This window comes from Notamacropus eugenii, chromosome 4, assembly GCF_028372415.1.
Source record: "Notamacropus eugenii isolate mMacEug1 chromosome 4, mMacEug1.pri_v2, whole genome shotgun sequence".
Lineage (NCBI taxonomy): Eukaryota > Metazoa > Chordata > Mammalia > Diprotodontia > Macropodidae > Notamacropus > Notamacropus eugenii.
Window position 1 is genome coordinate 417,533,415 of NC_092875.1, and position 25,830 is coordinate 417,559,244.

A 25,830-nucleotide genomic window follows, 5' to 3' on the forward strand; every position below is an offset into this window, starting at 1 on the left:
GAAAAGAAATGAAACAAAAAAAGAGAAAATAGTATGTTTCAATCTGTGTTCAGATTCCATAGTTTTTTCTCTGTCTGTGGAAAGTATTCTCCATCATGACTCTTTTGGAATTGTCTGAGATCATTGTATTGCTGAGACAAGTTAAGTCTATCAAAGTTTGTCATTGTACAATGTTGCTGTTACTGTGTACAGTGTTTTCCTGGTTCTACTCACTTCAATCAGCATCAGTTCATGCAAGTCTTTCCAGGTTTTTCTGAAATTTGCTTGCTCATCATTTCTTATAGCACAACAGTATTCCATTACATTCATATGCCACAACTTGTTCAGCCATTCCGCAATTGATGGGCATCTCCTCTACCTCCAATTCTTGGCTCCTATGAAAAGAGCTGCTACAAATAATTTTGTACATGTGGGTCCCTTTCCCTTTTTTATGATCTCTTTGGATGTAGATTTAGTAGTGATATTACTGGATCAAAGGGTATTCCATAGCCCTTTGGGCATAGTCAAATTACTCTCCAGAATAGTTGGATCAGTTTGCAACTCCACCAACAATGCACTAGTGTTCCAATTTTCTCACCTCTTCTTCAACATTTATCCTTTTCCTTTTTTGTCACATTAACCAATCTGATAGATGTGAGGTGGTACCTCAGAGTTGCTTGAATTTGCATATCTCTAATCAATAGTAATTTACAGCATTTTTCATGTGACTATAGATAGCTTTAATTTCTTCATCTGAAAACTGCCTGTTGCCTGTTCTTTGACCATTTATTAATTGGGGAATGACATATTCTTATAAATTCGATTCAGTTTCCCATGTATTTTAGAAATGAGTCCTTCATCAGAGACACTGGCTATAAAAATTGCCTCCCAGCTTTCTGATTTCCTTCTAATAGTGGTTTCATGGGCTTTGTTTGAGCAAAACCTCTTTAATATTATTAAAATTATCCATTTTGCAGTTCATGTTATTCTCCATCTCTTGTTCGGTGATAAATTCTTCCTTTCTTCATGGATCTTGAGAAGTAAACTATTCCTTGCTCTCCTAACTTGTTTATGGTATTATCCTTTATGTCTAAATCATGTATCCATTTTGACCTTATCTTGGTATATGTCAATCATGCTTTCTCATTCACATCTTGTCTTTGTCTCATTGTGCAGCCCATGCTATGTCTCCATTTTATAACCATAACTGAAATTTTTACTGAGTAGTAGAACATAGATAATTAATAGAGACAAAACAAAAATTCAAACTTCAAAAAAGCGCTGGGTTTTGATGGTAATTAAAAGAGTCATTGCTTGCCTGACTTTTGAAATGCTGCTAACAAGGATAAACTGTGGCAGCAAAGGAAGTCCCTAATTTATAAGTAATATCTTTCTAAGTTTGTTTTTAAAACAGTTGCTTAGAACTTAGAATTCACTTTCTCATAGAAACAATTCAGGTCAGTTCAGTTTAATCCAATCCAATCCAATCCAATCTAAAAAAAATTTATGCATTTGTGTGAACAATACTACAGTATAAAGGATATTAATTAATTCATTTAATAAACATTTATTATAGCTCTTTGTCAAGCAATTACTTTGCTAGACACTGAAAGACACTGAACTTTAAAGGAGAAGTAGGATGTCAGTAGGTAAAGACAGAAAAGCAATACGGACAGCATGAGAAGAGAGGCGAACACAATGAGTATTCAGAAGACAGACTAGTCCAGTATGCTTAGAACATAAAGTTCCTGACAGAGTTACACTAGAGAGGCTAGATAAGCACAGGGTGATGGCAGACTGTTAAGGGCTTTGAAAGGGGATGAATTTTCTTCACTGGGAAGTAACAGAAGTTTTTTGAACACAGGGGTGACATGATCAGATCTGTGCATAAGAGAGGCTATTCTGGAAGTTCTGTGAAGAAGAGATTACAGTGGGGGAGATAGTGGAGATGGGAAAACTGCAAAGTTGTTATTGAAATAGTCTTGTAGGCTAAAAGAGAGTTTTCCATGACATTGGTGGTAGTGAAAATAGAGAAAGAAGGGAGAGAGATATGACTATGCTAGAGATGTTAAACTCCCATGCTAGCTAACAAAGGTCAATCTAATCTGTGATGTGGCTCAAATAACATGCATTTGGAGTGGAAACTCACAAAGGAATGTCATCTTAATGATTTGGCTATTCCTTTCAATGGTGCAGATGTGGACACATCATTTCCCTCTCTTCCTGTCTGACTAATGAATAACTTCCCATAAAATCACCACAGCAGGGCCACCAAACGTGGAAGGCCTTCTTTTCTTTTTCTTGATATTTTAAATTGTACCGGTGGCATGCTTGGGATGCCCTCCTGTCATCCCTTGCTTTCACCACATGGCCAGGCCATTTTCTTTTCCTATATGTCACCATTGACATCTTTGACAATTGTTCTTCAAAGTTCCTCATTGGTTATAGAGTAGAATATTCTTGCATCCACCATGAATCTCTCCATTGCCTACTGTGTGACATTCATTTTTAATTCTCCAGAGACCATTATGATCCATATCTCATGGCTATTACACGATGTTGGAAATAGAAAATAGTAATAGTTTTCATAAACATAAAATACACTAGTATCTGGTTTGCCTCCTCTTCTGGCAGTTGGAATTCCTGATAATGTCTTTAGCAGTCCTGGTTGTTCAGTTGGATTGGAACAGACTGTGGAGTATCTAAGGTACCAGGCTAAAGAATTTGTATTTTATTCTAGAGACAATAGGATGCCATTGATGATTTTTGAGCAGAGCAGTGATGTGCTTAAACCCATGCCTTAGGAAGATAATTTTAGCAGTGATGTAAAGTAAGGGCTGCAGAGGAGAGAAACTACAAATGAGAAAACTAGAAGTCTGTTTTAGTAGTTCAAACAAGAGTTCCTAGGGCCTTGAGTAGCAATGGTGGCAATATGAGAAGAATGGAAGGGATGTTAAAAATACAGTGGAAGGAGAGTTTGCTAGGACTTGACAACTGATTGGATGTTAGGGGTGTGGAGGAGGGAAGAATCAAAGACAGCGGCTGTGGAACTAGGAAAGTGGTGGTGAGGATGAGAGGAAGTCTAGGATGAAGGGGAAAGAGGAGTTCAATTTTAGCTATGTTGGATCCAACTCAGTTGGGGCTAGAGTTCAAGTAAGATATGGTTAAATGTAGAAATATGAAAGTCATCTGCATTGATGTGACACATACGTCTGTTGAGATCATAATGAATATGTAATAAGAGAAAAGAAAAGACACCCACATTTAGAGAATGGGAGGAGAATGATCCAAGAAATATAAAAATACAGTTTAATGGAAACCAAGGGAAGGGAGAGTATCCAGTAGGGGTTGGTCAACAAAGTCAAAAGTCATGTAAATGTCAAGGAAGATAAAGATTAAGAAAAATGTAGCAGATTTAGGCACTGTCATTGGTGATAGCTGAAGAGTAGTTTCAGGAGTAAGGGAGGGAAAAAGTTGCATACCAGATTGCAAATGATTAAGGCATGAATGTTTTTTTTGACAAAGTTCGGAACATCCCATATAGATTGCTTTCTCTAGGAATTTAGCAATGAAGGAGAGATATAGGAGCAGGATGTACTATCCCCAACTTTAACTTGCTTTCAAGAGTCCATTGTTAAATTTTCAGCAAAAGTATTTATGCCTCAAATCTGCAATTATTACAAATCTGGTCTTGGTTTATTACTGTTTTGTTTATTGTCTAGGCTTAAGAAAGTGTTAATTAAGCAGATTAAATATACAAGGGTGTATGCATACTGTACCTCCCTCACCTCCCTGGTCCTGTTTTTAAACATTTACCATCACACCCCTGTCTAGAATGAGAGAGTTAAGAAAAGGTTCTGAAGGGTATGGGAGACCTTTGTATGTATGTAGGAAGGAGAAAAGGACCCTGTAGACAGGGAAATGAGAAAGGGATGAAAGATTCAATAGGGTGAGTTGGGGGACAATTTTAACCAAAAAAATAACAATATTTTTAATGCCAGAAAATTCAGCTGGTCATTACACATGGATGTTGATTTTGTAATGTGGGGTCACGTATGTTATAATTAGTATTCAGGGCTTCCCATTTCACAAACACATTGCTTGACCTTTGATGGTGTGGAGTGGAGAAACATTTAGAAAACACTGAGTGCCATAGTTCATAATACACATTGTGGAAGATCTTTCCCTGAAAATTCTAGGAGGATGAAAACAGAATTAAAGAAAGATCTATGGCTAAGTGTCTGGGACACCAAAGGGTTAGGAAACATTTAACTTAGGATCTCTGGCACCTGTGAAGAGTTCATTTGAGCAGAAATCTGGAGGGAGGAGAGAAGAGAGTTTAAGGTATGACACATCTATACATGACTGGGGTAAATTGGAGATATATCATGGGATTGAGAAACTGAGAGGCCAGAGTGTTTGAAGGAGGCATGGTCTGAGGGACTGAGAAGAATCATTGGATCATAGATTTTGAGCTAGAAGGGACTTTAGAAGTTACTGAGTTCAACACTCTCATTTTACAGATGGAACACTGAGGCCCAGTGTTGCACAGCTAATAAATGTCTTTGGCAGGATTTGAACCCAGAACTTCCTGAATCCAAGTCCAACACTCCATTCATCATACCACATTGCCTCAAGAAGACTGTGAGCCAGGTATTGAACTTATTGGAGAGGAAAGAGAATGATTTGGAGGTTTTCTAGCAACAAAGATCTGGACAGAAGAATGTCCTTAAAAGGAAGAGGCAACTGCTAAGTGATGGGAGCAGAAGGATGGTTTAGGAATGTTTACTAGGGGCAAGGAGAATGATCAATTCTTCATTCTGTCCTATTGCCTCAGGGAGTGAGAGAGGAGTCCGGCTTTGGAAAAGGTAGCAAGAAGTTTGCTGTCTTTAGAAAAAAAGCTAGATATCAGTGAACTCTCCAGAGGATGAGAGGAAGGTGAGAAGAGCTGGGATGAAAGAGGGTCGCTTTTTGTTTCTTTGTTTTTATAAATTAGTAAAGGAGAGTTTCAGATAGCATAGTGGAAAGTGAAGGCAGAATGATTTATGAGAGATAATGGTCTGAGTGTATTATGCAGGTGGTGGCTAGAATATTTGGCTTTTCTTCACCACTGATCCACCCAATTATCTTGGGAGAAGAGCACGTCAGTCTGGACTCAGGAGGTATTAACCCATGGACCACCTAGTACTTCTGCAGCGATGGAGAGAATAAGAAATCATTCTCCATTCTCATCCTCTCCCAAGCTCCCCTTGAATGTCAACTCCTGGGGCTTATCCCAGCTGCTGTCTATTCATTCTAGTTCTGGTTGGAGGATGTCAGATTGTTATTTACAGGTCATTTAGGCTTGGGATCTTAGAGCTTTGGGTTCTCAGAGTTTGGACTCAGTGGCTGAGCTTAGCCATCTAGCGTAGACGGCCCGTGGTTCTCCTACCTGACATTTAGACCTTTGACTCTTGTCTAATATTTTTGCTTCTCAACAGGGAAATGGAAAAGAACATGCAGTTCTCTCTGTGTTCCTTGAAGATGAAGGGACATCCTCTCTGGGTAAGATTTCAGAACCACTTTTCTAGGAAAAACCATCAATAAACAGTTATAAATTTTCCCAAATGTTAATCCTTTCCCTTGAGTCATCCTCCTCCTTCTCCCTGCTCCCTCCTCAAGCCAGAAGTGATCTCTTCCTCCTTGGGATTCCCATGGCTTTCTCTTTATGTTCTTCTGAATGTCCTTTTACAATCTACCTTATATTAAACCTATTTTTTGTTTTCTCCTTCCCCCTCCCAAAAGTAAGATTTATGTGGCATTCATCTTTGTAACTCCCTCACAGCCCTCAGTTTAACACCTATATAGAATTAGTGCTCAATAAATGATCTGTGAATGAATGAATGGCTTTTATTGAGAATAAAAATCCTAATCTGAACTTTTTTAATGTTAATGGTGTTAGTTAAAAATAATAATAACACATTCCTGTATCTTTTTACCATTACAAAGTGCTTTCACTTCCCACTTTTAGTGAAGAGAAGCTGTGGAAATTTTGAAATACCCAGAGAAAAATCATCTCAGCATTCTAGGTTCTGAAGAGGCAGGAATCCCCCAATGACTCACCAGATAAATGAGCTTTGAAGAATTACAGCCAAATTTGGCTGACGTAAGTCATCTCTGTTAAGGCCCTGGTTCTTTGATGGAATTCATTTTGATAAATCAAGTCTCCTTTTTGACTTGACTATATGTGAGAGCTAAGTGAGTTTTCTCTATCCCAATCTAAGTAATCCTTGCTTCCCTTTGCCTCTTGCAGAAGTTATGAGTATAATACTTAATCCCCTGGTGATATTTCATAATGTGATCTTAAGTCTTGGGAAATTCAGCTGTCATGAATCTCAATCAAAGGACAAAAGCATTGCTGCCAGTTTTGGTTTTGGCATCACTCTGAGAGATTCCTTTATAGCAATAAAATAACTAACCTGGGACTTTTTATTTCAAGATCACTTGCTCTTACTTTATCACAGTCTCCTGAGTGAGTCAGCTTTCCCCGTCCTCTATAGTTCGTGACTTAGTATCAAGAGGAGAAAGGTTTGTTTTTATGTCCTATGGAGTGGCCATTCCTGAAGGCAATGTATAAAACAAAGCTGAGGTTATGAAAGATGGCTCATGAGACCTGGGGTGTAATTTCAGCTCTCTGTGGATGGAATAAGACAAAAGAAAGCCAAGTTAAGAGTATGCCTTACTACTTATCAAGACTAAGTAAAAGAAATCTGCTTTGACATGGGATTCAGGTTGCAAGGCAATAAAAATTTGATTTTAACAATGTATGGGAGGAGCATTATTTTTGGCCAGTTTTCTCCAAAGGAAGAGAGAGCACTTCACTCCTGACTAAAGTTTTTTCTCTCACTTCTTTTTACCACATGACTGTTTCTACCTGCTCAAAAAATACATGACCATGAGCTAGTTTGAAAATGTTCATATTATCGAAGTGCTCTTTGGGGGGATTGGATAGTCATCTGGCTAATCTTAGTGAATATAACTGACATTGGGAAATTTTCCCTATCTTCCTTATGCTTTATCCTTTCACTCTATAGAAAGATAACTGTGTGATGAGAAGAATGGATAATGAGGGGGTCTGTCCATCCTAGTGGACCATGCAGAGAATGTGCAGATATTTCCTTCTTGGTTTCAATCCAACATGTGGAACTTGTGAGTGCCAGTTTCTGTCCAGGAGCTATTGAAGAGTTAATGTGACAAAAAAATCTTCTAATTGACTACAGAGTTAGAAGAACTGATAATCTGGGAAGTGTTGTGTTTGAACTGAGTTTGCATGTAAAAGGGACGAGGCTGACCTTTCAGTCAGTCTCTTTTCCTTCCTGGCAGTGAATAACGTAATATTCCTATGAATTGCCTGCTAGGTGGGAGGAAGGGTGTCTATGCCTTTGCTCATCTAAGCACCATTTCCCCATGATCACATGATGCCTCCAGTTTTTGTTTGTTTATTCTAAACTACTCTGAGATAGAATTGTACAGGCAGTGACTTTGTGAGTTTGGAAAATCCGTCAGAGCCATCAGAGGTTCAGATGATAAGCTCAGAACCCTGAGCAAAGCAGTAGTCAAATGCCCTTTGGATATGCAACCTACCAGTGTGGTGGGTGGGGCACCATGACCATTTACCAATTTGGATGTTGTCCTGATTCTGTGAAGTATATGAAAAGTTGGGGAATGATCTATGAGGGACAGTATGAACAGACATGTAATTAGGGCAATGATCAGGGCACCAAAATTTAAAGGGCCTTGATAACGTTTATCCTTAATTAGTAGAGAAACAACTAAGCTTAGCACCTAAATAACAAGAACATTTAGAATAGGAAGCTATTTTATAACATGGTCTGCTTTTTCCTTCCCCATCTCCAGGACCCACATCCCAGGTGAGATTCTTCTCAGGTCTGTTCCTGATCTCACAGTATCCTGGTATCTCCCAGAGATGCTGCCCTAGTGTCCCTTTCCTTTCCTCAACTGAATTGACCTTAAAAAGATGGTTTGAGGACAGGCTTTTCAAGCTGCATGCCTTGGGGGCCAAAATTTCTGGTTTTAACTCTGACAGACATTTTCATTTATGGGAATATACTAATTCATAAGGCAAGGCAGTAAATCCTCTCAGAAATAGCTTTTCTCCAGCTATATTACTGCCAAACCAGCTTCTTCCAGAAGAAGAGGCTGTGGTCAGATAAATAGGGGAGCCAGGGACAATAGAGTTATAGAACTTATATTAGAGCCAAGCAAGACTTCTTTCTAGGGAAGTTCGTTAGGTTTTCTTAGTTCTCTTTGCCTTTATTTGAGTCCTCCAGAGAAGTAATACTGTACCTGCCACGTGACAAATGCCTCACTACTACTTGGGTAAAATTTTGAGGAAGGAGTTGACATGAGTTGTTATATCCTGAAATATCAACTAGGCAATGGCTCACAATACCACAAAACCCCATTATTCCAAAACATGGCATTTAATTAATTAGCCACATTCTATTCCCCTGTAGGGAAGAGGTGTTTTACATTAAAATACATGACTGTGGCCCAGCATGGTGGTACACAGCTGCAATCCCAGCTCTTAAGTTCTGAGCTGCAGTGGGCCATGCCAATTGTATGATTAGGTTTAGCATTAATATGGTGAGCCCCTTAGAGTATGAGTCCACCAGGTTGCCTAAGAAGGGGTGAACCAGACCAGGTTGTAAACAGAGCAGGTTAAAGTTCTTGGGGTGATCAGTACTGGGAAGTGGCCAGTGAGTAGCCCCTGTACTTCCAGCCTAAGTGAGACATGAAGGTCCAGGCAAGAAAGACAGACAGAGAGAAAATATAAGGCTAGGATATGAGGGTGAACTGAGGGATTGGTAGGAGTCAGAGGATACCAATTAAAACCATGAATTCCATATCCTTGCCCAATAGAGAATGACGATATTACCCCTGGAGTATGATTAACCAATAATAATGAAGATGGAGATTTAAGAAATTGGAAGAGGGATGAGAGGAGGGAAAAGCATATGCCATACTAGCTTGCCATGCTCAAAGTTTGTATATGCATAGACAATGACCCAGAAGCTCAGAGAGTGTGTCCCAAGGGGTCAGACCAGCAGATTCTTCAGACATACCTCCCTTCTCTCCTTACTTACAAAGGATTTGGAATCTCCAAGGAGACATATGTAGTTCATTCATCTAAAGCTGCAACTCAAAAGACATTATTTTGGTCATAAAGATTCTTGTACATGGTTTTTAGGTTCTGTAGTACTAAAGTTACAATACATATCAATGAGTCTACCAGCATTCATTATGTGCCTACTGTATGTTAGGAACTGTGCTAGCTGCTAGGGATATAAAGAAAAGAATTAAATAATCCTTGACCTCAAGGAGCTACATTTTATCTATGTACTTCAGATACCTAAGACTTACCTGGGAGTCTAACCACCACAGAATCGCGGATTGTTAGAATTGGAAATGTTATAGATTTGAGAGAGTATAGGACAAAGAGCATTCTAGGTTAGCTCACCTCACAGTGTTGAGGACAACATAATTGGTTACATAGCTGAGGTGTGAGGAACAATATGATTGGTTGGAAGTTTGGTAATGAGGGGATAGCAATGACCCCCATCTTCCCCGCGAGACTAAAAAGTGCTGTTGTTTGAGTTAAGGTGCAAGACAGTAGGTCAGAGTTTTGGACAGAAAACCAGACATCCTCAAAGGATAACTTGGTGCTATAAATATAATAGATCAACTCTCTGGTGTCCATACATCCCCCAAGGACAGCAACATTCCTTGAGGCAAGAAGAAAAGAACAGAACTGTACTTTTTTTTAAAAAACAAAATGTGTCTTTATTCTGCATAAAAATATGCATTCATATCATTATTGTCACTTAACTCTTAAAGTCATCTTTTTTTTTTGCTTTCAGCAAAATGTAATATTTTAGCAAATTGAATATTTCTTCACAAAGTTGTATTTTTTTAAAGAGGAAAACAAATTGTTAAAAAGCAGATTTAGTGGGTTACAGTTTAACTCATGTAGTTTCATTTTTTTCCCAATATGGCATTATAAGACCATAGAAAACACCAAGCCAAGTATTTCAATCACTGCCACTCCAAATGCAATTCCAGCAAAAACAATCAAATTTTTCTTTAAAAAGTTTATAATATATTTACCACATGTCTCTTTGTAAACTTGTTTTCCAAAATATGTTACACAAATATCATTTGTATTATTATTTGGATTAGTATTATTTGTACATTCACATGATAAAGAATACTCATCAAAGTTCTTCCTCCAGTCAATAGCTCCATTGATCAAGCCACAGCATTTAAACATCTTTTGAAATTGGTCCAAGTTGTTTCTAAATGTTTCATGTTTAGCACTAACTTGGGTCAAAGTTTTCACTTGTTCCCAGAAACTCTTTAAATGATTTTTCAATTTTGGATTTGTAGACCATGCCTACCACACCTGTGGCAGTCTGAATGATCCTGATCAGAAGCAGTTCAATGAAGAACAAGTACAGCATGCAATGAGTTCTTTCATAGCCCCATAACATCTCAGGAAAACAAGGACCATGATGATGGCACCCCAGCTATCATGACATTTGCAGTTGCATGTGTGTTGATTGTATCTATTTCTCCACTGATGATATCTTGACTATATTTGTTGACACATGCATATATTTATACTCCCAGGATGACACAGCCACATACCCAGTATATGAGGTTGAAGATGAACACAGAGTATTTTATAAGTCCACTGACAGTTTCCATTTCTAAAGGAAAGCAAGAAACCAAACAACTCAAAGACAATTTTCTTTAACAGCAGTATCCAGCAGTGTCCTTAAGGTGCCAGATGAATTTTCAGTGTGCTCTGTGCTTTGTAATAAGCTCCTAAAAAGCTTCTTTAGCCCAGGTCTCTGCTCTTCCAGGAGAGCTGTACTTCTAAACATAACCCAGTACAGCCTACCTAAATCTCTGAACTAAATTCAGAGACAAAGAATTGTGACTTAAGCAGTAACAGGACAAAATGAGTTAAAGACAAAATCAATTAACTGTAAATAGTTATCAATTGAAATGATAAAAGGATCAATTCAATTATCTCGGAAGAGAGACATTGGAACAGTGAGACTAATTGACTATTGCAGTAGTCTTGGTGTAAGATGGTGAAAGACTGAACCAGGGTGCTGACAGTGGCAGAAGGTGTGAAAGACCTTATGAAGGTAGAAAGGACAGCAATTAACAACTGCTTGGATATGTAGGTGGCAGAGAGAGAGAAGTCAAGGAAGACATACAAGCCTGAGCAACTGTGAGGATGGTGGTGTCTTCAAAAGGAATATACAAGTTTGGAAAAGGGGAGAATTTTGAAAGAGAGATACTTAGTTTAGTTTTGAACGTGATGAGTTGATGATACCTATAGTATATTCAGTTCAAAATAACTACTAAGCAGTGGAACATGCAAGACTGGAGATTGGGAGCAAGATTAGGACTGGATATATACATGTGGGACTCATCTACATAGAGATAATAATTGAAATCATGGGAGCTGAAAAGAGTGAGAGGAAAGAAGTGGAGGCACCTATTGTAGATAGTCTTTAGGAAATTAGTGAGAAAAAGGGAGGAAATATATAGGATATTACAAATGGACAGAGCAAGTGAGTTTTTTTTGTTTGTTTGCTTTTGAGGATGGGAAGACATGAGAATAATCTTGGCACTGAAACAGCCAGTAGACAGAGAGTAATTAGAGATTAGAGGAGCAGGGATGACCAAGAGGGTAAACTGTAAACTGCTGGAGAGGACAAGTTGGAATGGGATTACTTATGCATGGAGTTTTCTTGGGTTAGGAGAGGGGCTGCAACTTTATGTGGAACACAAGTGAAGGAGGAAATAGTGGCAGAAGGCATCTGAGTAATGTAAGATGAGGAGGAAGAGAGAAAAGAGTACTTTCTATCATAACCTCAGGGCTTGTTTGTTTTTTTGTGAAATATGAAGCAAAGTTCTCATCTGAGAGAATGAGGAGAGGGGTAGCTATGGGAGGATTGAGGAAGAATGAAAGATTTGAAAAAGCCTGTGTGGTGAGTAAGATGGAGGACTGATCAGTGAGAAGATGCAGGCATATTTACAGCAGTCAGGACACAGTTGGGATTATGTAACCTAAATCAGTCAGTGGATTCAGTCAGTGCAATTTTGTGATTTTCTCCAGCTTCATTCAGTGCCATGTGAGTAGGAATAAAGGCAGTAGATGGTTGGAATAATCCAAATGTAGGGTTTGGAAGGGCAGGATCTTTAAAAGGCAAGGGATTCTAGAGAAGGAGACAGTGTCAAGTTGAACTGGTTTAAGATGGAAAAGGGAAGTAGCCAGTGCAGGGGTGATGGCCTGGGTCAGTGGGGAACTGGAGGGATTGGAGGTGATGGTGAGGATGAGGACAGATAACAGGGTTTGGAGTGGAAATCTGGAGTTGATTTATTTTGCATTTCTTTAATAATGATTTGAGAACTTTTACACTTTATTTATTTATTTATTCATTCATTCATTCGTTTGTTTATTTATTTATTTTAGTTTTCAACATTCACTTCCACAAGATTTTGGGTTCCACTTTTTCTGCCCATTTCTCCCCTTCCTTCTCCCCATGACAGTGCACATTCTGACTACCCCTTCCCCCAATCTGTGCTCCCTTCTATCACCTCCCCTTCTCTTATCCCCTTCCCCTCTATTTTCCTGCTAAGGTAAACTAGATTTTTATACCCCATTGCCTGTGTATCTTATTTCCCAGTTTCATGTAAGAACCATTTTTAACATTGATTTTTTAAAACTTTGAGTTCCAAATTCTCTCCCTCCCTCCCTCCCCACCCAGCCTCATTGAGAGGAATTTTATATAGGTTGTACATGTCTAGTCATGCAAAACACTTCCATAACAGTCATATTGTGAGAGACTAAATATATTTCCTCCCATCCTATCCTGCCCCCCCCTTTGTTCTATTCTCTCCTTTGAGCCTCAAAAGTGTTTGTTTCTGATTTCTCCCTCCCCAAATCTGTCCTTCCCCTTGTCACTGTCCCCCCCCCCCCTTTTATGCCTTTCCTTCCCACTTTCCTGTACATTCCTGTAGGGTAAGATAGATTTCCATACCCAATTGAGTGTGCAAGTTATTCCCTGCTCTTCCCCTCCACTCTAAACACTATTTTTTGCCTCTTTTATGTGAGGGAGATTTAAATGACCATTGATACCTTAGAATTGCTTCTTTCAAGAATTGTCCATCATATCCTTTGACCATTTATCAATTGGGAAATGGCTCTTATTCTTATAAATTTGGATCAGTTTCACACACACACATGTATGTATGTATGTGTGTATGTACGTATAACTTGGAAATGAGACTCTTCAGAAAGATCTGTTGCAAATATTTTTTCCTTGGTTAACTGTTTTCCTTCTAATCTTAGCTGCATTGTTTTTGTTTATGCAAAAAGTTTTCATTTTATGTTATAGAAATTTTGCATTTTACCTTCTGAGATTGTTTCTATTCCCTGTTTCCTTGGTCATTAACTCTTTCCCCATGCATAGATCTAAAGTGTAGTTGAATTCTTGCTCTTCTAATTTATTATGACATTTTAATCTGCTGCTGTATTTTTATGTATATGTATACATGTATATGTACATATCTCATATATAACATGCAAACACACATATACATACATACACTTAAACACACATGTTCATATTCAGGTACCTTTTAGATCCATGGGTAGAATATATATGTATATATGTAAACATACACACATACATGCTTGTTTTATGTACATTATATATATTATATACATTATGTATATACACATATATGTACATGATGTACATTATGTATTGTACATCATGTACATATATACATGTCTAAGAATATATGCATATACATGTATAAAAATAGAAAAACATACAATAATATGTGTGTATACAAACACATATGATACAGATAAATTATTTTGGTACACAGGGCAAAATTTTGGTCTACACCTAGTTTCTGCCAGATTGCTTTCTATTTTCTTCCAGAAATTTTTATCAAATACTGAGTTGTTACATTAGCAGCTCAGGTTTGGGGGTTTATAAAAAAACCCATGCTGCTGTATTTTTTTTTCTTTCTCTATTATGTAACTATTCAATCTTCCTATTTCTTAATCAGTACCAATATGTTTGATGATTGCTTTTTTTAGTATAACTTGAGATCTCTTCTTTCTCCAACCTTACATTTGAAAATTTCTTTTGAGATTCTTGCTTTTCTGTTCCTCCAAATGAATTTCATCTTTTTTTTTTCTGGTTATGAAGAAATTCTATGATAATTTGGTATGGAACTGAATATATAAATAAATTTTAGTAGCATCAATTTTATTATATTTCTCCAGTTACTTAGATCTGTCATTATTATTGCAAAGAGTGTTTTGCCATTGCATTTGCAAAGCTCTGGTGTTTGTCCTTGGCAGACAAACTCCCAAGTAGTTCAGATACTCTATAGTACTTCAGAATGAAATTTCTCTTTTTGTATCTTCTTGATGGAATCTTTTTTATTATGTTCAAAAATGTTGATGATTATGTAAATTTATTTTATATCCTGTGATTTTACTGGGTGTTGTTTCAATTAATTTTAAGTTGGCTCTCTAGGGCTCTCTAAACAAAGCAACATGTTATCTGCAAAAGTGACAATTTTTGTTTTCTCTTTGTAATTATTACCTGACTTTTTTCTTGTCATCATTATAGCTAGTATTTCTAGTACTATAACAAACACTAACAATGAAAGTGGATCTCCTTCCTTTATCCCTGATTTTATTGGAAAGATAGCTAGTTTTTCCCATAATACATAAAGCCAGCTCTTGGTTTGAAGTAGACGCTACTTTTCATACTGCACATTTGGTTTTTTTCTCCCTTTTGAAATGTTTTCTAGTGGTTTTTACTGGCATAGATGTTATACCTGGTCAAAAGTTTTTTCTGTATCACTTGATACAATTATGATTTTTGCTATTCCTTTTATTAATATTGTCTACTATGATGATAGTTTTTTTTGATATTGAACAACCCTTCATTCTGGGAGTATTATAACCTGGTGATAGGATATAAACTTTACGATATGTGACTAATCAATAGTCAACAGATGGCAGAATGGTTAGAATGCTGTGCTTGGTATCAGGAAAATCTGAGTTCAAATTCAGCCTGAGACTCTTACTAACTGTCTCTCTGGGCAAGTCTCTTGACTTCTGTTTGTCTCAGTTTCCTCAAATGTAAAATGGGGATAATAATAGCATCTATCTCTCAGGCTTGTTGTGAGGGTCAAATGATATAACATTTGTAAAAAAGTTCTTAGCACAATACCTTGCACATAGTAGGTTTTATATAAATGTTTATTTCCTTTACTTTGCCTAATATATTTCAAACTTTTTTTTTACATCAATGTTCATTAGGGATATTGATCCCTTGTTTTCTTATTCTATTTTGTCTTTCTCTGATTTAGGTATAAAATTCGTATTTGTATCAAACAGGGAATTGCATATGACAATTTCTATTTCCTTCTTAGCTATTTTTCAAACATTTTATGTGTTATTAGAATTAGCAGTCCTTTGAATATTTGATAGAAGTTTCTTAAATTCTATATTTCTTATTCTATTTATCTGAGAATTTAATGTTTTTATAAATATCAATCCATTTCATTTAGATTATTGGTTTTATTGGCATATAATTGGTCAAATTAGTTTCACTTTCCTTTATTTTTTCATTTTTTGTGATTTCACTTTTTATGTTTTATTCTGGTAACTTAGTTTTCTTCTTTCTTAAGAATAAATTAATTATTTATATGAAAACAAAACTCAATGCTTAGTCTTAACAATTAATTTTTTTTCTTTCAATGCAGTTAATCTCATCTTTGATTTTCAGAATGTCTGTTTTGGTGCTTAATTGTTCATTGGTTTTCTAGGGTCTTTATAGATTTTTTTAGGTCTTAATTTGTTAATCCATTTTTTCTTCTCTTTTGTTGATGAATGTATTATAGAGGCACATATTTCCCCCTAAGGACTAATGTAGCTTTATCTCAAAAATTTTGATATGATTTCTCAATCTTGTCATTATTTTTAAAGATAGTATCTATCATTTCTATGATTTGTTCTTTGACCCACAAATTCTCTATCGTTAATTTAATCTCAAATTAATTTTAATCCTTTCTTCAGAGGCCCTTTTATGAATGCAGTTGTGGATTGTAAATGACATGTGTAATATTTTTGCTTCTCTTCATTTGTTTTTAAGTTTTTTGATCAATATTTTGTTGATTTTTTGTAAGAGCATCATAATATCTGAGTAATATGTACGCTTCTTTCTATTCTCATTCAATAATCAACAAAGGTCTATCATATAGAATTTTTCTAAAATTTATTCAAGTCTTTAATGTCTTTATTTTTCACTTTTTGTTATATTTGTCTAGTACTGAGAGGCCTTAGGTCTTGAGGTTCCCCTATCCTTAGGTTATGCTTATTGATAGTTTTAATGAATTCTAAATTAGTTGGACATCTAACTCTTTCCTCCTTGATGGAATATTTCTGTTGGTATCTTCAGAACTTCATTCTCATGTGTCTTCTGTCCTGCTTGGACTGGCTTTCTCCATAAAAGTCTAGTTCATAGGACTTTTTCCTTGTCTTTCTTAGGACACTTTGAAATTTGTTTTCCCCTAAAATAGGATGCATGGTAAACTAAATATTTCTTTCTTTGTCTTCTCTATAGCAAATTTCTGCTAAGATAATTTCTACTTTTCTATTTCTGCTTTCCTTTTTTTGATGAAAGAAATTATCAGTGTAACAAATTAAGAAATTATCAACTTCTCTGCTTTTGGTAAAGAGAGAGAAAACTCTACTCAGAGGCAGAGGTAAGGTGGGTCTTTAGAGAAACTGGATGAGAGGGCATTGGCAATACTTACAGCACTACAGCAGCTTAGAATGATTGAGCTTAACACTTAGTAAATGACAGTAATTAATTAATTAAACTACAAAGTACAGCATGGTATGGGTCATCTCTCCCTTTGGCAGTTGTATTCCTCCTCCTTCTTTTCTAGATGGCAGCCTCTTAAGGAGACTTCTACTAATATACTGTAGTCTCCACCCTGGAAAGCCGTGGTTTCATCTTTGCTTGCCATCGGAGGGTAACTTTAGGTCTCTTCCCTCAAAAGGTTCAAAGCTCATGCCCTCAACTGAATTTGTCCAGGTGACCACCATCAAGAGGAGGAATCCAATCCTTTGCTTGGCTTGAGAGAAGACATTTACCCTGAGGGGGTTGTTTTGATAGTACAGCCTTTAGAAGAATGTGCCAACTACAGAGGTGTCTGCTCACTTAAAGGTGAATTCTTGTTGTGATTTCCAAACCAGGTCATCTATCATCCTCATTTCTACCACCCCTTTTCCCTGCCGAGAGCCTTGTACTCTGCCCCTGGAACTTCTTGGGCTCTAGTAGATGAGCTTTTACTTTATATTGCCTGAAACCAGACCTCCATATCACTTTTCAGTACAATTTTTGCTCCCTTTCCTAAAAAGTTGCTTTTCAGCTCCCTTTCTTCCCTATTAGAATCTAAAAAAAGTTTTTGTTTTGTTTGTTTTGTTTTTTTTAGGGCAGGGACTGTCATAATTGTATTTATATATCCACTGCTTAGCAAAGTGTTTGTCACATAGTAGATGCTTAATAAAGATTCTATCTATGCAACTATTACATTTCTATCATCATGTATTCATTTATTATGTAGTTATCTATCACCTATTCTATCTATGTATCATCTATCTCTCTGTCTCTCTCTTTCTGCCTGAAGATATATTTGTTCCACTTGTAGAGGGTACAAAAAATCTAGCTATGACTCTGATTCTAGAAGATAAACAGGTTATGGAAACCTCCAATAGTATGTTGCCCATAGTAGTACTATGGGAGGGAAGCAGAAAACTGGGAAAGAATTTTTGCAACTACTGTCTGTAATAAAGGCCTCATTTCTAAAATATACAAATTTACAAGAATACAAGTCATTCCCCAATTGATAAATGGTCAAAGGATATGAACAGGTAGTTTTCAGAGGAAGAAATTAAAGTTATCTATAATCATATGAAAAATGCTCTAAATCACTATAGAATAGAGAAATGCAAATTAAAACAACTCTGGGGTACCACATCACACCTATCAGATTGGCTAACATGACAAAACAGGAAGATAATAAATGTTGGAGAAGATGTGGGAAAGTTGGAACACTAATTCACTGTTGGCAGAACTGTGAACTGATCCAAACATTCTGGAGAGCAATTTGGAACTATACCCAAAGGGCCATAAAAATGTGCATGCCCTTTGACCCAACAATACCATTTCTAGGACTGTATCCCCAAGAGATCATAAAAATGGGAAAGGCTCCCACATGTGAAGGTAGGTTAAGGGAGAGATCAGTATTAAAGAAAACTAACTACACAATGTGGATTGGAAGCTAGATTTAAAAGGAAAGAAAAAAAATAAAAATAAAAATTTATTATTAGGCCGCAGGCAAGGAAAAAAAATAGGAAGCAGAAGCAGATTGTAACAAATCTAGAGCACTAGATACCTACACTATCCTCTTTTTCTCTATAAAGAGGGGCCATGAGACAAAGAGAGGAAAATGTATAAGTGAATAGGATGAAAAGAAACACACAATTAATTATCATAATGTTGAATGTGTGTGGGATAAACAAGAAACCTCATAAACCAGAAAAGGCTAGCAGAATGGATTAGGAAATGGAATCCAACAATATATTGTTTATGAAAAACACAAAACATAAAAAGTATTGTGTCATGTTCAAAAAGGTTTAAAAACTTGACAGAAATAGTTTGGTCATTCTAGGAAACACATTGGTCTGAGTTGAGTATAATACTATAGGGATATAATTTGTAATACTATAGGGCTCATAAATGATTCATTACTGAGTTTTGATAAAGTAGGGATAAGGAAAGATAATTAAGTGGTTTAGTAATTAGGTTGTTAAGGTATTTGATTAGAAAATCATTTCAGCGATTATGCATACTTCATGCCATCAGGGAAAAGATTAGAGATAATTTTTTTCTCATCATTTTATGTTTTGACTATGAAAGAAAAAAGGAACAAAGAGAAACTATGGATAGGAAAGTTCTCTTTGAAAAGAAATTTCAAAGCCTGTAGATCCCTGCATTTAGAATGGGGGGATATGCAAAGTCCCACTTAGGTATTAAGAGTTGTTGTTGTTGTGTTTGTCCCTTGTTCTTCAAGAGGATTAAGAGTTAGCAGATCATGAAAGTCTCCTGACCCTTTCCCCTCCATGCAAAGCAAAAGTTCATATTAAGCCAAACTTCCCCCTCTCAATCCAACTAAAGGTTAAAAGACTGGCAAAGGGAGTCTTTTAATGGTATGAAAGGAAACTCCAAATTTAGTTAAAATGAATGGGAAGAGTTAAGCTGTTGTATTCTGAAGTTGTCAATATGTATTTAAATCATAGGATCACAGACCTACAGCTAGAAAAGACCTAAAAAGTTATTTGCTCCAACCTCCTTATTTTACAGACAGGAAAAAGGCTAAGAAGTTAAGTGAATTACCCAGGTTCTTATGCTTCCTACATAGAAGTAGTTTTATAGAAAAGCTTTTAAGAGGCAGTAAGATATAATAGATAGAATACTGGATGTAGAGTGAAGAAAAACTGAATTCAGATCCTTCCTCAGTGATTTACCAGCTGTGTGACCCTCAGGATTCATTCAACTCCTCTTAGTTCCAGGTTCTACAAAAGTAAAATAAGAATCTTAATAGGACCTGCCTCACAAGGTTGTTGTGAGGATTAAGTGAGATAATATTTGTAAAGTGAGTAATAGAGTGTCTGGCATACAGTAGGTGGTTAATAATTGCTTATTCTCTTCTCTTCCCCAAGGGTCACAGAGGTAGTAACTTCCAGAAATGTCATGAAACCAGCTCCAATTGTTATTTTCCATTATTAAAATATCAGTGTGATCATTTTCACTTTGGAATCCATAAATGCTACCAATCTGTGCTTCATTTGTTGTTTTGTTGCTTGTCTAGCCTTAAGAAAGTGATGGAAAAGATATTAATAATGCAAGTTAAACTTAAAAATGAATGGAGTGTATATTTCTTTTCTTTTTTCTTTAAGTATTTTATTTTACTTTTAATTTATGGAATAAAACATGCATTTCCATAACATAGTCATATCATTAAGCACCCCAACATACATGGGAGGGTGGCTGCTATCACTGGTTCTTAAATCTGCATTCATAAAAGGAAAGCAACTTTCAAGGGGTTAACAATCACTTCAATCAAGCAAGTACATATATCATTCACCTTATTCATGGGAGTCAACACCCTGAACTTCAAAGAAAATATAGAGAAATCAAAGATCAACAGACATGGTTCCCTCTGCCTGAATTCAATAGACAGTGGGACCCCAACTGTCCAACCATAGTTACCAGAGAGGGAAGCACTGACATCTGGATTTTCAAAGCTGGGGACTCCTTAAAGTAGCTTCCTAGAGTCCTCATCTGGCCAAACAAATACTTCCAGTCAGAGTATTTATACCTTTTTTAGAGCTAGAGGGCATTACAACTCTTGAGAATCAGTGCCTCATTAATGGAGCAGGCCCATTAATGGGTGAGAAAGATCTTTAATCACGTTGAAATAATTAACAATACAAATACATGTACTGTTTCTAGTTAAACAAACTCTTCTTTCTGTACTTTACTCCTAGTAAAGACTCTTGATTGATAAAGGCAAGATTCAATCAGAGGCACTTGATTATACTAAAACAAAAACAGCAAAAGATCCTATTTTGCTTGCCATCACAGTAGTATAATTAAAAAGGTGAATGCACATGAAATTTCAAATCTATTATGCACAAATTGCTATTTGTTTCAAATAGACAACAAAATTATCATGTAAATTTCTTTTTTTCTTTTTTCTTCCTTTCTCTGCCTCTTTCTCACCCTAGAGATAGCTACCATTTTACATATGTATATAATACGCACACACACACACATATGTATGTAAAAATTGTTCTATACTTAATTTTATTTGCCAGTTCTTTCTTAGGATGCAGATAGCAGCTTTTTTATATACCTTAATAGTTAATTTGGATATTTATAACAGACAAAGTAACTGATTTGCTCAGTCATTCTTGAAACACTGTTGCTGTTACTATATGCAATGTTCTCTTGGTTCTGCTCATTTTTTGCTCTTCATTATTTTATGCAAGTCTTTTCATGTTTTTCTAAAATCACTGAGCTCATCATTTCTTATAACACAGTGGAATTTCATGACAATCATATATCCTAACTTGTTCAGCTACTCCCCAATTGATGGACATTTCTGCAATTTCTAGTTCTTTGCTACCATAAACATTTTAGAACATATAGGTTCTTTTCCTTTTCTCCTAATCATCTTGGGAACTAGACCAAGTGGTAGTATTGCTGGGTCAAATAGGGTCAAACAAATAGGTCAAATATATATAGGTTGTTTAATAACTCTTTGGGCATAATAATTCTACCAACAATGATTTAGTGTACTAATTATTACACATTCTCTCCAACATTTGTCACTTTCCCCTTTTATCATTTTAACCAGTCTGGGAGGTATAAAATGATATCCCATTTATCAATTTATTGATCATTTTTCAATTGGGAAGTGACTTGTATTCTTATAGATTTGACAAAGTTCTTTATATATTTTAGTTACGAGACCTTTATCTGTTAAATTGTCTATACATTTCACCCACAATTTTCTACTTTCCTTCTGATCTTGATTATATTTGTTTTATTTGTACAAAAGATTTCTTAATTTAATGTAATCAAAATTATCCATTTTGCACCTAACTTTGATATCTATTATTTATTCATAATTTTTTTACCTATGTAAATCTGATAAGTAATATGTTTTATATTCTTCTAATTTTCTTGAAAAATCTCTCTTTATATCTAAGTCATGTATTCATTTTGACCTGTTCTTGGTAAATAGTGTGAGATATTGGTCCATGCCTAGTTTCTGCCATATTGCTTTTTAAGTTTTCCAATTTTTTTTTTACAAAATAATGAATTTTTATCCCAAAATCTTAAGTCTTTATACTCATCAAACACAAGGTTATTATGTTTATTTATTGCTGTAACTTGTATGTCTATTCTATTCCCTTTATCTACCTTAACCAGTGCCAGATAGTTTTGATAATTATTGTCTTATAATATAGTTTAAGATCTGGTGCTGCTAAGCCTCCTTCCTTTACATTTCTTTCATTATTTCCTTTAATATTCTTGACTGTGGCTTAGGGGAGAATAAGAGTCCCTGAAGTTGAGTCCATTGACTCAAAAAATAACAGTAAGGAGGACCTGAAGCCTAGGACAACATTATCTGCAACTCAAGATTAAAACTTAGTAATAATAATAAAAATAAAAAGATGCTAAAAAAGAAACAAATATGAAATCATTAAGACTAATTGTAAGACACTCCTTAAGGTTAAACTGTTTACTTCTATGAAAATGTTATTAATGTTAGTTATTATTATTAGTAATAGCATTCTTAAAATTATCATTACTAAGATAGTTTGAGAGAAAGGTTGAGGCTCAGTTGTGTATGATGAAGTAATTCTAAAAAACAAAATTGGTTAGGGTGATGATAGATACTAGTAAGGGACTTTATCTTTCCCTCTCAAAACTAGAAAAATCTAACCAAACAGTAAATGATAAAGAAGTTAAAGAAGTAAATAGAATTTTAGATTAGTTAGATATAGAATGGACTGAATGAAAATGAAAAGGAAAGTACATATTTCTCAGCAGTTCTTTACAATGATTGACCACATATTAGTACATATAAATTTTATAGTTAAAAGTAGAAATATTATAGAAATATCAAAAGTATTCTTTTCAGATCATAATGTAATAAAATATATTTAATAAGAGACTAAGGAAACATAGATTAATAACTGGGGATTAAACAACCTAATCTTGAAGAATGAGTGGGTTACAGATAGACATAATCAATAATTTTATTAAATAGAATGACAATAATGAAACATTATATCAAAAACTATGGAATACAGCAAAGACAATGATTAGAGAAAAATTTATTGATGTGTACATCAGTAAAGTAGAGAAAGATCAAATTAATGAATAGAGAAAGATCAAATTAATGAATTAGGTATGCAACTAAAACACTAGGAAAAGAACAAATTTAAAAATCTCCATTAAAGACTAAATTGGAAATCTAAAAATTAAAGATGAGATTAATAAAATTGAGAGTAAAAAACTCCATTGAATTAATAAATAAAACTAGTAGTTAGTTTTATGGAAAAACAAATAAAGTAGATTACTTAGATTTTAAAACATGGAGAAGAAAGCCAAATCCCTAATATTAAAAATGAAAAGAGTGAATATACTATTAGTGAAGATGAAATTAAAGTAGTTATAAGGAGTTATTTTGCCCAACTATATGCCAATAAATTTCACAATTTAAGTGAAATGGAAGAACATTTACAAAAATATTAATTACCTAGATTAGCAGAAGAGGAAAGAGACTATCTAAATAGACCTATTTTAGAAAAATAAATTGAACAGGTCATAAAGGTATTTCCTAAGGACTAGGACCAAATGAACTATTTACAAGTGAATTCTTTCACTTCTTTCAAACGTTTAAAGATCAACTAATTCCAATATTAAATAAATTATTAATAGGTAAAGATGGGATTCTACCAAATTCCTTTCATGAAACAAATATGGTACTGATATCTAAACCAAGAAAAGTAACAACAGAAAAAGAAAATTATAGACCAATTTCATTAATGAATATTGATGCAAAAATCCTACATAAAATACTTGCTAAAAGATTACAAAAATATATTACAGGATTATATGTTATGATCACGTGGGATTTATACCAGGAATGCAAGGATAGTTTAACATAAGGAAAACTACTAACATAATTGGTTATATCAGTAATAAAAGTTTAAAAATCTCACGATTATATCAATAGATGCAGAAAAAGCTTTAAGGTTCAACACCGATTTTTATTAAAAAAAAAAACACTTGAAAGTGTTTAATATAATGGATTGTTCCTTAAATTGATAAAAAGCATTTATATTAAACCATTAGCACCCTGATCTGTAATGGGGATAAACTGGAAGCATTCCCAGTAAGATCAGGTGTGAAACAAAGATTCCTATTGTCACCATTATTTTTCAAAATTTTATTGGAAATCCTAGCAATAGCAATAAGAGAAGAAAAAAATGGAAGGAATTAGAATAGGGAGTGAGGTGATTATGTTATCTTTTTTTGCAGAAGATATGATAATATTCTTGAAAAATCCCAAAGATTCAACTAAAAATTTAGTTGAACCAATCAATGATTTTAGCAAAGTAGCAGGATATAAAGTAAATCCACATAAACCTTCAGCATTCCTATATTATCACAAACAAAGCTCGGCAAGAAGAAATAGTTAAAAATACCCCATTTACAATATCCTTAGTTGGTATAAAATAGTTGGGAATACACCTGCCTAAACAAACCCAGGAACTCTATAAATAAAATTATAAAAAAAAAACTTTATACACATAAAATCAGATTTAAATAATTAGAAAAATATTAATTGTTCCTGGTTAGGCAGGGCCAATATAATAAAAATGACAATTTTACCCAAGCTAATGCATATACTCAATGTCATCCCAATTAAATGATCAAGAATTATTTTACTGAATTAGAAAATAATAATAAAAATTAATTTTTGAATGCACATTTCTTTTCTTTTTTGGAGAGTCAGTTGTTAGACATTTACCAGAATACTCCTGATCTGGTTGTTGTCCAGAGGAACAACATGACATCACCATGTTAGAATCAAGTTACCATAAATCGAACTATGGCTGATCAGACCAATATGAGCTCAGAATACTCTACTACAGGCCAGGCACAAATAGTCTATGTGAACATTTGGGGTGGATTCTCTAAATTTATACATCTTGCATCTCTTTTGAGCTATTTCAATTCTTCTTTGCTCATAGAACACAGCACCTTCACTGTTGAGGGCATGTAACAGCAGTTTAAATGGAAAGATCTTTCTCATTCATTAATAGGCCCATGTGACCTGCTTAAATCATCTGGAAGCCTAAGTCACATGTTGTGGGAGGAGCTTGCTGAACAGGTGGAACCAGAAGGGTGAAGCAGAACTAGGAGGAAATGAGTGGAGCAGAGGAGATAGTATACAGGTAGGCAGGAATGACATGACTCAGTCTTGTGAGTATTTGCTTGTGACAAGACTTTGGCAGAGTCAAGAAGGCTTAGGAATGGCTTTGCCTGCTGTGGTGATCATGTTTATTAACTTCTTGGTCACCATGACAGATTTAGCTTTCTGGTTCTGGAATTTGGCCTTCTAAATAAATAAAAAATGTTTAAATAAATAAATGTTTTTCTTCTGCCTTCTATGTGGAGAGTCTGTTGTATTTTGTAATTGAGAACTACACTGGCATATTTATAGTCACCTCCGGTGCAGTGAATATTGCCTTCATGATACAAGGCAAACCATACTGTGTGGTCCTGTGCCAGTGTCTCCCATTTCCCACAGCCATTTCCAAAGTTCTTAAGAGAAACCTTGAGAATGTCCTTGTATTGCTTCTTCTGACCATCATGTGAATGCTTACCTTGTGTGGGTTCTCCATAAAATAGTCTTTTAGGCAAGTGTATGTGTGACATTAGAATCATGTGGCCAGCCCATCATAGTTGCACACTCTGCAGTAGAGTTTAAATGCTTGGCAGTTTAGTTTGAGAAAGTACCTCAGTGTCTGGTACCTTATCCTGCCAGGTTATCTTCAGAATCTTCCTAAGACAGTTCAGA

General features: G+C 35.3%; 1 pseudogene; it reads right to left on the reverse strand.

The window, feature by feature from the left end:
• Window positions 1-10,025: 10,025 nt before the first annotated feature.
• On the reverse strand, window positions 10,026-10,746 carry LOC140498604 (tetraspanin-8 pseudogene; annotated as a pseudogene).
• Between the last annotated feature and the right edge of the window lie 15,084 nt (window positions 10,747-25,830).